This window comes from Lontra canadensis, unplaced genomic scaffold (assembly GCF_010015895.1).
Source record: "Lontra canadensis isolate GAN:19392208 unplaced genomic scaffold, GSC_riverotter_1.0 scaffold50, whole genome shotgun sequence".
Taxonomy (NCBI): domain Eukaryota; kingdom Metazoa; phylum Chordata; class Mammalia; order Carnivora; family Mustelidae; genus Lontra; species Lontra canadensis.
Window position 1 is genome coordinate 9,674,391 of NW_022631044.1, and position 15,405 is coordinate 9,689,795.

The following is a 15,405-nucleotide window of genomic DNA, read 5'->3' on the forward strand; positions in this document are numbered from 1 at the left end:
TTGCACACTGGACTCTGCCGAAAGTCTAAAGATCTCATGTAGCCAGGGTCTCCGAGGGACAGAATCCCCAGAGAGGCTGACCCAGTAACACAGCTAGAGAGGTGGGTAGAGGTCTTCGGTGAACACCGAGCAAAGAAAAACCCAAGAGCTATGAGGGCAGCACCCACCACAGCCTGGCAAACTTCTTGGAAAATGTTGTCTATACTCACTTTTTTAAATTAGAAAGATCATCAACAGACAGAAAATTACTTGTTAAAACATCCAGGAAATCAATGTATTTCAAATAACAATACTACAAGTCTTCCCTTCTCTGTTGTTCAGAATCTAGGTCCTAGAATTGTCTGTCACGATCTTTTCACCTCCTCTTTGCTCCCTATGGACATCTAAGGCTTGTGTTAATTATTCAGAGAGGTGGAGTGTCTCAGAGCTTATATCCATTTAGACAAAGCAGCAGAAACCACCTTCTCACCTGCCACTGTGACCTCTGGGTCTCCTCTCACACCCTTCCCCCTGTAGATCTTGGATTCATCACCAGCTTCTCATGTGTGTCCCTGTGCCTGGTAAGGCTCTTCTCTGTTAGTTGTAATTTGGGCAGATGGCTTATGCTCTACTTACTTCTGCTCAGTGAGCTGCATTTTCTCCACATCAAAGTTCACATCTCTAGAGAGCTACAGAGTTTATTAAAAATATAATTGTAGTCATTCACTGAAAGTCAGTTATGAACAAGCAGCAAAATAAATCTGCTTTCACCACAGTTTTCCTGCAGCCTTTCAGAACCACTGCCCACCATGGGGGCTGACGTCTCTGCCTTATCTGATGTCCGATTTTGGGTGACTATGTTTAGTCTTTTTCTGTTGAACCACTCTTTCAGCTCATTCAGGCCTCAGCCTGCTTCACCAGGCTTCTGCCCCCTCTGCTCCACTGCTAAGGCTCTTTCTTAGACCACCAGTGCATCCCTACTCAGGCCAGCCAGGAGCAACAAGATTCACCTGCCATTTGCCTAGTCCCTCTGCTCACATATGAAACCACTCCACATTTTTTCCATCTTTAAACTCCCATTCCACCGATTCCTCTCACACCTTTCTCTCCCAGTTCTTTCTGCAAGCCATCCCATAGTTCCTCTCACCCTTTAAAGGCCATCTCTTCCTCCTCCACCCATAATGGTTCAGGGTTCTATATTCAGTGATCGAGCTCGTCCATCCTCAGGTTTTAATTACCAGAGGTCTCCAAACACAGCTCTCTCCAGGTTTCCATTCCCATTTATCCAACTCTTAGAGGAGATCTTAATTCGCCCCGAGTTAATGCATGATCATGCCCCAAACTCTCTCTTCCTAGATTATATACACTGCATTACATTACATTTCTGCAGCCCAGGGGAATATGCTCTAAATGGAAGTGAGAACCACTCTTGGGTTCCCAAAGCAGAAGTCACTCTGCAAGCTTCAATTACTACACTTGGTTTGATCAGGAAGCATGACCTCAAGGGATTTAGCAGATACTGACCTCAGAGAGGAAGTCTGACTGCTCCTCCTCCCGTATCTGTGTCCCCTTCAAGTTCTTTATCTCCCCAGGTAGAAAATGTGGAGGAATAACTCTGCATCTCCCTTGCACTGGTAATGTCAATCTAGAGATGCGTATATGTGAACACAAGGATGGAGGAGCTCAAGTGGACGAAGAATGAATGCAGTAGAATTTCCCCCGAATTCTCCCATGTGTCCTGAAAATACAACTCAAGCCAACTCACATAGCTCTGAATGCTGGAGCTTTAATCTTTCAAGAACACACTTCCTTCCCGTATTTCTAGTAATTAACTGTTTCTGGTGTTTCTGGAAATCCCTCCAGTCATCCTCTCTCCTCCAAAAGAATTGAGTCCTAAAAATAGAACCATGAGAAAAGCTAATTTGATCCCTTTGCTCCATGAAATGTGCAGGGTGGAAAGAGCCTGGGGGAATGGGCTGAGAGTTGGGGGGAGCTCTTCTTCAACTGGTTCTTCCATCTCAAGGAAAAATAAACTAAAGGAAAGAATAAATGTTTTATGTTATTCACCCACAGGAAAGAGATTTTGTGGGGGGAAAAATTCACACTTGGACTACTCTAGTATTTATAGAAAGCGTATTGAACTTGAGGTCCATAAATGGGCTTTATCAAAATATATGATTCTCCAGAAACTGTGAGCAATATGTTTTTGTGTCTGTATATTCTTCTAAGGAGAGGATCCATAGCTTTTATCAGATTCTCAGAAGGGTCTGTGAAACCCCCCAAAATTAGAATTACTCCCTTAGGGGTTAATTTAGTTTATCTACTGTTATATAAACAAATTACCCCAAAACTTTACAGTGTAAACAGCTAACATTAGCTCCCAGGTTGTGTGGGACAGGAATGGAGGAGTGGCTTAGTGGCTTAGCTGAGTGACTCTCAGGGTCTGCTGTGATGTTGTAGTCAAGAAGTCAGCTGGGGGTGCTATCATGTGACAGCTTGACAGGGACCAGAGAATCTGCTTCCAAGATGGTTTGCTTGCATGGCTGTTGGCAAAAGGCCTCAGTTCCTTACTGGCTATTAGCAGGAGGGCTCCACTCCTTGCCACATGGGCCTCCTATTAGGCCACATGTATGTCCTTACAACACAGCAGCTGGCTTCCCCCAGAGTGTGTGACTGAGAGAACAGTCGCTCCTTTTAGGACTTAGTCTCAGGAGTCATACATTGTCACTCCTGTCACATGCTATTCTATAAGCAAAACAGCTCACTCTCAAGGTGAGGTAATTAGGCTCCATTTTTTGAAAGGCGGGGGTGGAATATTAAAGAATTTGTAAATACATGTTTAAATTACCCAACTAGTAGAGGCCTTACTTACAGTTTTGCTGAAAAGCATTTCTCTCTCCCTACGTAACCCTTCCCATTCTTCCATCAGATCATTTTGCAGAATTCAGGACTCCTCCAGGGTAGGGCTCCCCTATGACCTTGAACAAATTACTAAGCTTCTCTTGGGTCTCTGTCTCTTCATTGGTAACTGGGGATAATAACAGCACCTACTTCAGAGAATCGTTATAGGAGGATTAAATGAAATTCTGGATTAATAAATGCTAAAAACATGTTAACTATAATAATGGTGACCCGACTCCCAACCTAGAGTTCCATTTACTTTAGATAGAATTGTACATGTTTGGATTATAAATCTTCTAGGTAAGGATGGTGCCAAACACTTGATTCTCAAAATATTTTAGAAATGAATAGCAAGTTGCAGAAGAAAACATACATTAGGATGTCATGTATATAAAATAGTATGCAAAGCAATATGACATATTGTTTGGTGACAGGTATAAAAAATGTATGAGATTAATAAATACCAAATTTTGGATACTTATTGCCTCTGGAAGAGAGGGAAGTGAAATCCAGGATGGGTCTGCAAGAGGCTTCAGCTCTATTAGAACTACTTCATTTTTTGGGACACCTGGGTGGCTCAGTCGGCTTAGGTCCTGATTCCAGGATCCTGGGATTGAGTCCCACCTTGGGTTCCTTGTTTGGCTGAGAGCCTGCTTCTCTCTCTGCCTGCAGCTCCCCTTGACTGTTTCTACTCTCTCTCTCTCTCTGACAAATAAATAAAATCTTAAAAAAAAAAAGAACTACTTCATTTCTTGAGTTGGGTGGATAAATAATACCTGGTTGTGTATTGTGTTGGTCTTTATATCTTTTTGTGTATATTAAATATTACAAAACAAATATTAAAATAAATGACATTTATTAGTTTCTATTTTGCAGTTTTCCTCTGTTATTTCAGTTAATTAAAAATTTTCCAGGCCCAGGGCACCTGACTGCCTCAGTCAGTAGAGCATGTGACTTGATCTTGGTGTTGTGAGTTTGAGCCCCACATTGGGGGTAGAGTTTACCTAAAAACAAAAACGAAAACACAAGAAACTTTTTTTAGTTTCTCGTTGGATTAGTTTCCTGTTGCTATTTCGGCCTGTTGCTATTTAGTGGCACATAAATTTATTATTTTATACTCCAGGTCTCATCCCCCATCTTCAAAGCCAAAGCATGGCATCTTTAAATCTCTCTTTCTCTGTCTGTCTGTCTGTCTGTCTGTCTCTCTCTCTCACTCTGGCCTCTGTTTTTGTCACCAAATCTCCTCTGAATCTGACCTTCCGTCTCCCTTTTATAAGGGCCCTGTGATTACACTGACCCATTACACTGCCCATTCTCCTGGACAATCCGGGAGAATTTTCCCATGTCAAGTCCCTTAGCTTAATCACATCTATAAAATCCCTCTGCCAATATTCACAGGTTTGGAGGATTAGGACATGGACATCTTGGAGGGCCATTTTCTGCCTGCCATACTGGCCTTAAACATTTTGTAGGCCCTAGTGTGGTGCTTTTATACCCAGTAGAAACCTAAGCTCTTACTATGCCTCTGAATTGCTTTTCCTGCCCTAATAGATAACTAAACGGCCACAAAGTTGTTAATGGTAAGCACCTGGGGTGGGGTCGGCAGGAGGTTGGAGGGGGGATCATAGAGCCTATAAATTCCCAAGCTGGAGAATGGTCCAGAACTACTAAAAGAGTTGCCCAAGACTGGAACTGCTAGACCTTAAAATATCCTCCAAGCAGCTAGACTTACCACTATGGAATAGAAATCTGATCATGTTGCTCTTCTGTGTAAAACCCCGTCATGGTTTCCCTTGGCTTTAGAATAAGGAACAAAGTCTTCCAAGTGGTCCTGGTGGACCTAGATGAGGGTTTCCCAACCTCAGCACTAGAAATATCCTGGCAGGCTAACCCCTTGGTGCTGGGGGCTGTCTTGTGCACTGCAGGGTGTTTGGCAGCCTCTTTCCTGCTGGATGCCAGTAATACCCCTACCCTCCACACCCAACACCCCACACTATTGTGACGACCAAGTTGTGACACCTTGCCAGATGTCCCTGAAGGAGGAAATTGTCCTTTGTCAAGGACTCCTGTGTCCAAGGAAGCCCTGCAGTATCTGGGTCCTGACCATCCTCCCACCCCGCTCTCTCTTCTTTAACCACCTCAAGAACACCTCTTATTGGAGCCAGCAGAGTTCCTCTGGCCTCCAGATTTCTGCACACCTTGCTCCCTCTTCCAGCATCACTCTACATCTCCTCACCTGGCAAACTCTTTTCGTCTCCATCTAAATATCTATCCCACAGACACCCCGCCTGCCCCCTCTCAGAGATCACCGCTATGTGCTGCGGCAGCCCCTCTCCTGCACTACAAACCCTCTTCACACCTGCCTCTTTCATTGGCCTGCTTCTTCAAACAGCTACCTCCAGGAGAGCAGGGCCTGTGACTGTCTGGTCCCCCTGATTTCAGTGCCTACTGATGAGGGGCTACAGGTCTGTATTATCTCATGATTGGAGGACACCATCAGCCCAAACTGTTGATCCCATAATCAGATACCCAGAACAGGAATCAGACCATAAAGCCAGGTAAATTCCCAAGGAAGTTCTGGGATTAATTGTCTGCTCCTTGTTGTGTCTGGACAATGTTGGCTCCACTAAAGATTAAACAGTAACTTGGGGTGTGATCTGACAAAGAGCCTTTTCCTGAGGGCAGTAAATTCCTAGGGCTACACATCAGGAATGTTTGCCTGAGGGACTCCTAGTCAATCCTGCCCTCCTCCTCAGAAAAAGGCCAGCACCATGAACTGGCACTAACTGCCAGGACTCTTTGGGAAGAGAGCCAGATGGTGGACACTCTGCAGGAAGGGAACAGTCCAGCAGGGAGAAGACTATTGCCTGTCAGCTCTGGACAGCAGACCATTCACAGGGCAGCACTCACAAATCTGAGCCATCTAGACTCTGGCCAGGTTCCCTTTGCCCACCCCCACCTGTGGTATATAAATGCAGGCTAGGCAAAGATCTAACACACCATAGAAACTTGGTCCCATCCCACCATAAAGGATCAGTGCTTTACCTGATTCCAAAATTGTAACTGAGACTCTGAAATTGAGCCTTCTGAACAATACTGAAAGGACAAAGAGCAGCCCCTGAGAGCCAAGCACCTAATTTCCCACGGCAGGAAAGCCGTCCTTGGTCTTAGCCCGGGTTCAGCCAGCTCCTCCTTCCTCACAGTCTCCCAGAATGAGCCCTATATCAGGCGAAGTCAATATATAGTCAATATATAGCTAAATCCACATATTCCTTGTATTATTATGTATACATTATTACATATATGTACATTGTGCCTAATATATATAGAATATATACCTTGATCCATAACAAAAATAGTTATTTTCTGATTATGTAAATAACACATGCTGATTATGAAAAATGCAAACACAAAAACGAGGAAAACAAAAACCACTGTAACATAACCACCATCAGCATTTTGGTGACTCCTACATCTCTTTATCCAAATGCACACATCCATATGACTTTACATACATAAAGTGAACTTCTTTGCTCAAATGCATGTATTAAAATGGAACTTTCTGGGATGGCTGGGTAGCTCAGTCAGCTAAACCTCTGCCTTCAGCTCAGGTCATGATCCCAGGGCCCTGAGATTAAGCCCCACATTGGGCTCTCTGCTCTGTGAGAAGCCTACTTCTCCATCTGCCTGCTGCCTCCTCTGCTTGTGTGCTCTCTATCTTTCTCACTCTATTTCTCTCTGTGTCAAATAAATAAAATCTTTAAATAAATAAGAACTTTCTGGGGCACCTGAGTGGCTCAGTTGTTTAAGCACCTGACTCTTGATCTCACCTCAGATCTTGATCCCAGGGTCATGAGTTCAAGACCCACACTGGGCATGGAGCCTACTTTAAAATTAATTAATTAATTAATTAATTAATAGGAACTTGCCATTAGCATCACTAATAGCAAACTGCCATCACTTGACAGAATAGAAGGCAATCCTCAAAAAATGAATACAATGAAAATAAAACAATGTGATTAAATATTTAGTCAGATACAATAGCCCCCAAGGCTTCAAATCCCAAAGCCCAACCTCTAGGAGTTAAAAAGGAGGTGAGCAAGTGTTAGAGAAGTTTGACCAGTTACACCAAAGGGAGGCTTTTTCTGAGACACAATTAGAAAGACTGAAAGAGAATTAAAAGAAATAAATCTTTGTCCACTTGTAATATTCCCTGTCCCATATCTATGTAGTAGCTTAAACTGTCTGGGGTGCCCTCAAGAACTTCCCACATTCTCTAGAGAATGCAAGGGGCAGAATCCACAATTGCCAGACCCTTCAGGGTCCACTCAAGACAGTGTGGAGGGGATAGGTCCTGTTGCACCAGCCCCTTGCCCCCAGAAGTGTCAAAAAACCATAAAACCTCTAATAGCACATCAAGGGCAATAGACCTATTTATTCCTCCTCCTCCAGACCCAGGCATCCCTCCTTCCTCAGCCTGGAGCAGATAGAAGATTCAAGCCTCCTTTTCCTTCTTCATGAAGACTCTTCTGCCTCAAAGAAGGACACTATGTAAACATAAAGGGAAAAATCCAACAAGAAGATATAATAATTATAACTGTGAATCCAACATAGGAGCACCCAAATATATAAAGCAGCTAATAATAAACATAAAGTCATCAATAGTAATATAACAATAGTAGGGGACTATAACATCCTATATACATCAATGGATAGGTCATCCAAAATCAACAGGAAATAGCAGCTTTGAATTACACCTTGGACCAGATGGATTTAACAGATATATTCAGAACATTCCATCCTAAAACAGAATACACATTCTTCAAATGTACATGGAACATTCTCCAGAAGAGATCACGTATTAGGCCACAAAACAAATCTCAACAAATTAAAAAACCCTGGAGTCATATCATGCATCTTTTCTGACCACAACACTATGAAACTAGAAATCAAGAAGAAATAATCTGATTTCTCAAGAATCAACATGAAGGGGCTACTGGGTGGCTCAGTGGGTTAAAGCCTCTGCCTTTGGCTCAGGTCATGATCCCAGGATTCTGGGATCGAGCCCCGCATCAGGCTCTCTGCTCCATGGGGAGCCTGCTTCCTCCTCTCTTTCTCTGCCTGCCTCTCTACTTGTGATCTCTGTCTGTCAAATAAATAAATAAAATCTTAAAAAAAAAATTTAAAAAAAAGAATCAACATGGAAAAAATTTGGAAAGAGCACAAATATATGGAGGTTAAATAATATGCTACTAAACAATGAATGGGTCAACTGAGAAATCAAAGAGGAAACCCCAAAATACACAGAGGCAAATGAAAATGAAAACACAACTGCCTAAAATTTGGGGGAAGCAGCAAAAGTGGTTTAAAGAGGGAAGTTTATAGCAATACAGACCTACTGAATGAAGCAAAAAAATCTCAATAAAAAACTGACTCTACAGTTAAGGGAGCTAGGAAAAGAAGAACCAGTAAAACCCCAGACCAGTAGAAGGAAGGAAATAATAAAGATTAGAGCAGAAACAAACAAAATGGAAACCAAAAAAGTGATAGAACTGATCAATGAAACCAGGAGCTGGTTCTTTGAAAAGAAAAACAAATTTGATAAATTTTAAGCCAGACTCATCAGAAAAGAGAGAGAGAACTCAAAATCAGAAATTAAAGAGGAAATAACCACCAACACTATAGAAATACAGAGAATTATAAGAGGATATTATGAAAAGTTATCCACCCACAAATTGGACAACCTAGAAGAAATGGATAAATTCCTAGAAACATATAACCTACCAAAACTGAAACAGGAAGAAATAGAATATATGAACAGACTGGATACCAGCAATGAAATTGAATCAGTAATAAAAAACAAAACAAAACAAAACAAAACAAAACAAACAACTCCCAACAAACAAAAGTCTAGGACCATATGGCTTCATAGGCAAATTCTACCAAACATTTAAAGACGTAATACCTATTCTTCTCAAAGTATTCCACAAAACAGAAGAGAAAGGAAAGCTTCCAAATTCATCCTATGAGGCCAGTGTTACTCTGCTACCCTATAAAGGTAACCTCTGCTAACCTTATAAAGACACTAACAAAAAAGAAAGGAAGGAAGGAAGGAAGAGAAAACTAAACTATAGGCCAATATCTCTGATGAACATAGATGCAAAAAGCCTCAGCAGAATATTAGCAAACTGAATCCAACAATACATTAAAAAAAAAAATCATTCACCACAATCACATGGGATTTATTCCTGGGATGCAAGTGTGGCTCAGTATCTGCAAATTAATCAATGCGATACATCACATTAATATAAGAGAAAGGACAGGAACAATATAACCATTTCACTAGATGCAGAAAAAGCATTTGACAAAGTAAAACATCCATTCATGATAAAGACCTTCAACAAAGTAGGGTTAGAGTGAACATACCTCCACATAATAAAGGCCATCTATGAAAAACCCATAGCAAACATCATACTCAATGATGAAAAACAGAGTTTTTCCCCTAAGATCAGGAACAAGATAAAGAGGTCCACTTTCACCACTTTTATTCGAAATAGTATTAGTCCTAGCCACAGCAATCAGACAAAAAAAGAAATAAAAGGCAGCCAAATTGGTAAGGAAAAAATAAAACTTCCACTATTTGTGGATGATATGGATATTATAGATAGAAAATCCTAAAGACTCCACCAAAAAACTACTAGAACTGATAAATGAATTCAGTAAGTTCACAGGATACAAAATCAATATACAGAAACCTGTTGCATTTGTATAGACTAGTAATGAAATAACAAAATGAGAAATTAAGAAAACCCACTTACAACTGCACCAAAAATACTAAAATATCTAGGAATAAACTTAACAAAGGAGATGAAAGATCTATACTCTGAAAACTATAGAATATTGATGAAAGAAATTAAAGACAACAGAAACAAATGGAAACACGTTCCATGCTCATGGATTGGAAGAACAAATATTGTTAAAAATGTCTATACTACCCAAAGCAATCAACAGATTCCATGCAATCCCTATCAAAGTACCAACAGTATTTTTCACAGAACTAGAACAAGTAATCTTAAAATTTGTATGGACCCACAAAAGACCCTGAAGAGCCAAAGAAATCTTGAAAAACAACAAAACTGGAGGTCCTACAGATTTCAAGACATATTACAAAGCCGTACTAATCAAAACAGTATGGTACTGACATAAAAATAGACACCTATGTGATCTCAGTCAATGGAACAGAATAGAGAGCCCAGAAATAAACCCACATTTATACGGCCAATTAATCTATAACAAAGGAGGTAAGAATATGCAGTGGGGAAAAAAAACAGTCTCTTCCACAAATGGTGTTGGGAAAACTTGAAAGCTACATGCAAAAGTATGAAAATGGACCACTTTCTTATACCACACACAAAAGTAAACTCGAAGTGGATTAAGGAACTAAATGTGAGACCTGAAGCCATAAAAATCCTAAAGAGAGCACAAGCAGTAATTTCTCTGATATCAGCCATACAAATATTTTTCTAGATAGGTCTCCTGAGGCAAGGAAAACAAAAGCAAACTTAATTATTGGAACTACATCAAAATAAAAAGCTTCTGCACAGCAAAGGAAATAATCAACAAAGCTAAAAAAAAAACAACCTACTGAATGGGAAAGGATGTTTGCAAATGATATACACAATAAAGGGTTAGTAGCCAAGATATATAAAGAATTTATGGGACTCAATATATAAACAAAAAAATAATCCACTTTAAAAATGGGCAGAAGCCCTGAAAAGACATTTCTTCAAAGAAGACAATACAGATGGCCAACAGACATATGAAGAGATGCTCAACATCACTCATCATCAGAGAAATGCAAACCAAAACTACAGTATCATCCCACATCTGTCAGAATGGCTAAAATAAAAAACACAACAAACAACAAGTGTTGGTGGGGATGTGGAAAAAAGGGAACACTTGTGACTCTTGGTGAGACTGTAAATCAGTCCAACCACTGGAGAATAGAACGGAGTTTCTTCAAAAAAATTGAAAATAAAACTACCATATGATCCACTATTGGTATTTACCCATAGAATATGAAAACATGAATTTGAAAAGATATATGTACCCTTATGTATATTGCAGCATTATTTACAATAGCCAAATTATGAAAGCAACCCAAGTGTCCATCAATAGATGAATGGATAAAGAAGATGTAGTATATATATATGATATATTACTTAGCCATAAAAAAGAATGAAATCCTGCCCTGTGCAACAACATGGATGGATCTAGAGGATATAATGCTAAGGGAAATAGGTCAGAGAAAGACCAATATCAAATGACCTCATTCATATGTGGAATTTCAGGAAGAAAGCAAATGAACACAGAAAAAAAGACAAACCAAAAACTAGACTCTGAACTGTAGAGAGCAAACTGATGGTTACCAGAGGGGAGGTGGGGGGAATGGGAGAAATAGGTGAGGGGGATTAAGAGGACACTTACAGTGATGAGCACTGAGCAGTGTATAGAATTGTGGAATCACTATATTGTACACCTGAAACTAATATAACATTGTGTGTTAACTGTACTGAAATTAACACGGAGTGGGGCGCGGGGAGACTCGTCTGTCTCAGGAACCTAAAATCCTAAACAAGAGACCCAGAGTTTCATGTGTGTTAGAATCAGGACAAACATTTTTGCCATGGGCTGGGTTCCCTGAAAGGGGAGAATGACAGCAAGGCAAGGATAAACTGAGGCAAATACGGCGCCCAAGGTACAAAAATGAAGGTGCTCACTTCAGCTTCAGTTGCTTGCAACCCTGGGAGTTGGCGCTTGGCTACTCCCACCCTTTTCCTGGCTGAAGGGAACCGTTCAGTATGCGGTGCTGGGACAACTGGGTATCCACATGGAAAAAGATAAAATTATATCCAATCTGATCTTTCCTTGTCCTACACTATATACAAACCTAAGTTCAATGTGCAAAGGCTTAAAAATGAAAAATAAAACATTAAATTTTTTAGATAATGCAGGAGAAATTAAAAAAAAACAGCTTTAGGACTTCAGACAAGGATTTCTTTAAAAGATATCAAAGAACAAACTAAAAATGTCGATAAATTCAACTATTACATGATCCGATTGCTCTTCTAAAGTCACTACAAACTGAGAAAATACATTCATATTGTTTGTAACTGACCAAAGATTAGTATCCAGAATCAATGAGGGAGGGGGAATTTTAAAAGAACATAGAGAAAAACAGACAAAAGACTGAATAGGAAACTCATAGAAGAGGAAACCTAAATATCCAGTAAATATGGGGTGCCTGGCTGGCTCAGTTGGTAGAACCTGCAATTCCTGATCTTGGGGTCATGAGTTCAAGCCCCACACTGGGTACAGAAATTACTTTTTAAAAATCCTATAAACCCACAGGGGCACCTGAGTGGCTCAGTTAGTTAAGAGTCTGCCTTCAGCTCAGGTTCTGATCTCTGGGTCCTGGGCTCCAGCCTGCTTCTCTCTCTCCATCTGACGCTCCCCCTGTTTATGTTCTCTCTCTCTTTCAAACAAATAAAATCTTTAAAAAAAGAAGAAGAAGAAGAAGGAAAAGAAGAAGAAGAAAGAAAGAAAGAAAGAAAGAGAAAGAAAGAAAGAAAGAAAGAAAGAAAGAAAGAAAGAAAGAAAAAGAAAAATCACAATAAAATGCCAGTTCACACCCGTTAGTTGGTAAAAATGTAGAGGTCTGATAATGTCAAATAACAATGAGTTTGTAAGGAAATAAAAACTCTCTTAGTCTGCTGGGGAGGAGTGTAAATTTGGACAGCCCTCAGGAAGGCAATTTGATACTGTCTGGTAAGGACAAACACCTGTGCATAGCCCCTTAACTAACTTCTTTTAATCCTCAATTCCTCTGAAACTTGGCATTCTACTTCATCACCTCTGAAGATATCCCTTTCCCATATGCCTTCAATTGTCTCCCCTTGCCTACAAAAGAAGCATCAAGTTCTTTAATGACACTTTAGTCTTTCCCGATGTAACCAACCCACCTTACAGTTTCTATCTCACTTTGCCCTATGTTCTTCACACCCTTCCTATAAAATTAACTGCACAGACTGAAATACCTCTTTTAAATCCTTAACCAGATGATATGTTAAATAAGGGAGAGGCAGAGCTGGGAAATAATCTGAGTATCTTTATGTTACAGATGAGAATACTGAGGCCTAGGGAGGCTGAAAGTCTACCAAGATCACTCTGTGAGATAGAACAGGAAGAGACCTCAGTTTTTCCGAGTCCCTGATGAGGGCTCTCACCACTGTACATCCTCTCCTGGGCTGATGCAGCTCAGGCCCAGCTATGGGGGTGCAGGGAGCCCAATTCATTTGGCTCCCTTCACACCACCCTACTTGACACAGCCCAGGAGTGACAGCCACCATTTGTCACGAAGTAAAAATATGCCAAGGAGCTGGACAGGAAAGTACTTTCTGTGCTGGCAGCTCGCTGGTCCAGAAGCACTAGATCCCTGAATTGGGATGCCCTTGGCTTGACCTTGCCAACAGGGAGCAGCCAGATCTCTCTTTTACTGTAATTGGGTTAGTCTTGTGGGTTTGCCCTCCTCCTGGCTGTCAAAAGAGATTATACAGAAAGGTACTGCTGTATCAACCACAGTTCAGGTGCAGGCTCAGGACAAAGCAGAAGGAAATTTCCAAATGCATTCATTAATCACCCCAAGTACCAGGTTGCTGCTAGCTGCTCTGCCTTCTCCCAGCGGCAATCACTTTTGCTTCAACCAGAGCTCAGAGGTCACCTGCAAACTGCAAGGCCCACAGCAAGGGCTTGGGTGCAAATCACTGCACTCACCCTGCAAGTGCCCCCGTGCCTGAAGGGCCATGATATGAAATAGCAAATTTTAAAACACATGAAAAGTCAAGAGGGAGACAGCAGAAGCAAGAAAAAAAGGCTTTCTCCTGTTTTTTCAACAAGAGGACTTGTATTTTCATTTTGCACTGGGCCCCACAAATTATATAGACAGCCCCGCCCCCCAAGCCAGCAGTGTCTTAGTCCTTTCAGGCGGATATAGCAAAGTAGCGCACACTGGGTGCCTTAAGAACAACAGAAATTTCTACCTCACGGTTCTGGAAGCCAGAAGTCCGGGATTAGGGTACCAGCATGGTCAGGTGAGGGCCCTCTGCTGCTGAGTTGCCAGCTTCCCATTGCAACCTCTCGTGGCAAAGCAGGTAGGGAGTTCTCCGGGGCCTCTTTTCCAAAGGCATGAATCCCATTCGTGAGGGCTCTAACTTCAAGACTAAAGCCCCTGCCAAAAGCCCACCTCCTAGTATCATCACCTTCAGGGGTTGGAATTTCAAGTTACAAACTGGGAAGCACAAACATTCAGACCATAACAAGCAGTTTCTAAACCCTACTGAGTGGAAGCACAGCACCTGTTTCCTTAGGACCCCACAGGTGTCTGAGAAAGCGGAGTCTCTGGTGGAGACCAGTACTGGTCAGGCTTGGCGCCAGGAAGCCCAGCCCACTGGGCTTCCTGCATCAGTGCCCAGAGGGGCAAGCCAGGTCCGTGAAGACCTCTGATAGTCCACCCCAGTGATCCTCCAATTTCAGTGAGCAAAAAATTACCAAGAGGGTGTGTTAGAAATGCAAATTCTCGGGCCTTGGCCCCAGAGATTCTGGGTCAAAAGGTCCAGGTAGAGCCTGAGATTTTGCCCTTCTAGCAGGCTCCAGGTGATGTCGAGGCTGCAGGTCTGTGGTCCACGCTTCAAGGCACACTGATAACCCCTTTACTTCACAGATGGGACAACAGAGCCCAGGTGCCTTGCCCAAGGGCACACAGTTGTTAAAGACAGAAACCATAGGACCCTGATCCCCTCACTCCAGCAGCACTTTCCCCCCGTTGTGACTGTCATGGAGTTTGAGGAAGGAAGGTGTGAGTTAGGACCATGCTCGAAAGTTCCCATCATTGAGGAGGAAGAATTTCTTATATCCTTCAAGGTCCTTCTAGGTGGACTAAGAATCAAATTGACATGAGACAGACTAACAGTAGAAAATCAAATTTAATAGCATATGTACAGGAATCCACACAGTCATGGAAATTCAAAAGACAGTGAGGCAACCTAATGCTTATATGAACTAAGGAGAGGGGTAGAGTCTGAAGATACAAAGGGGAGAGAGATCATTAGCAGATGTTTGGACAATAAAAGTTGCCATATTATGCAGTTAAGTTTCTTAGGTAAAATGAAATCTCTATTAATAGCTCTCTTCCTGGTACAAACAGGCAGTTGAGGGGGAGGTAAAAATCTTTTCCTGAATTTGCTGGGTTTAGATTGCTTTTAACTCAAAATAATGTTCACACCAAAGTGGCCCATCTTGAAGGCCAGTCCCCCGGCCCCCACTATAAATGCTTCTTACACAAATGAGTATCCTAGAAACTGAATAAAACCCTCCTTGCTTCTCCCTCTAACCTCTGAAGCAAGGCAAATAGCACTGAGGAGCAGAAAGACAATCTTTCATCTGCTTTAAGCCTCAGTTTCCTTAACA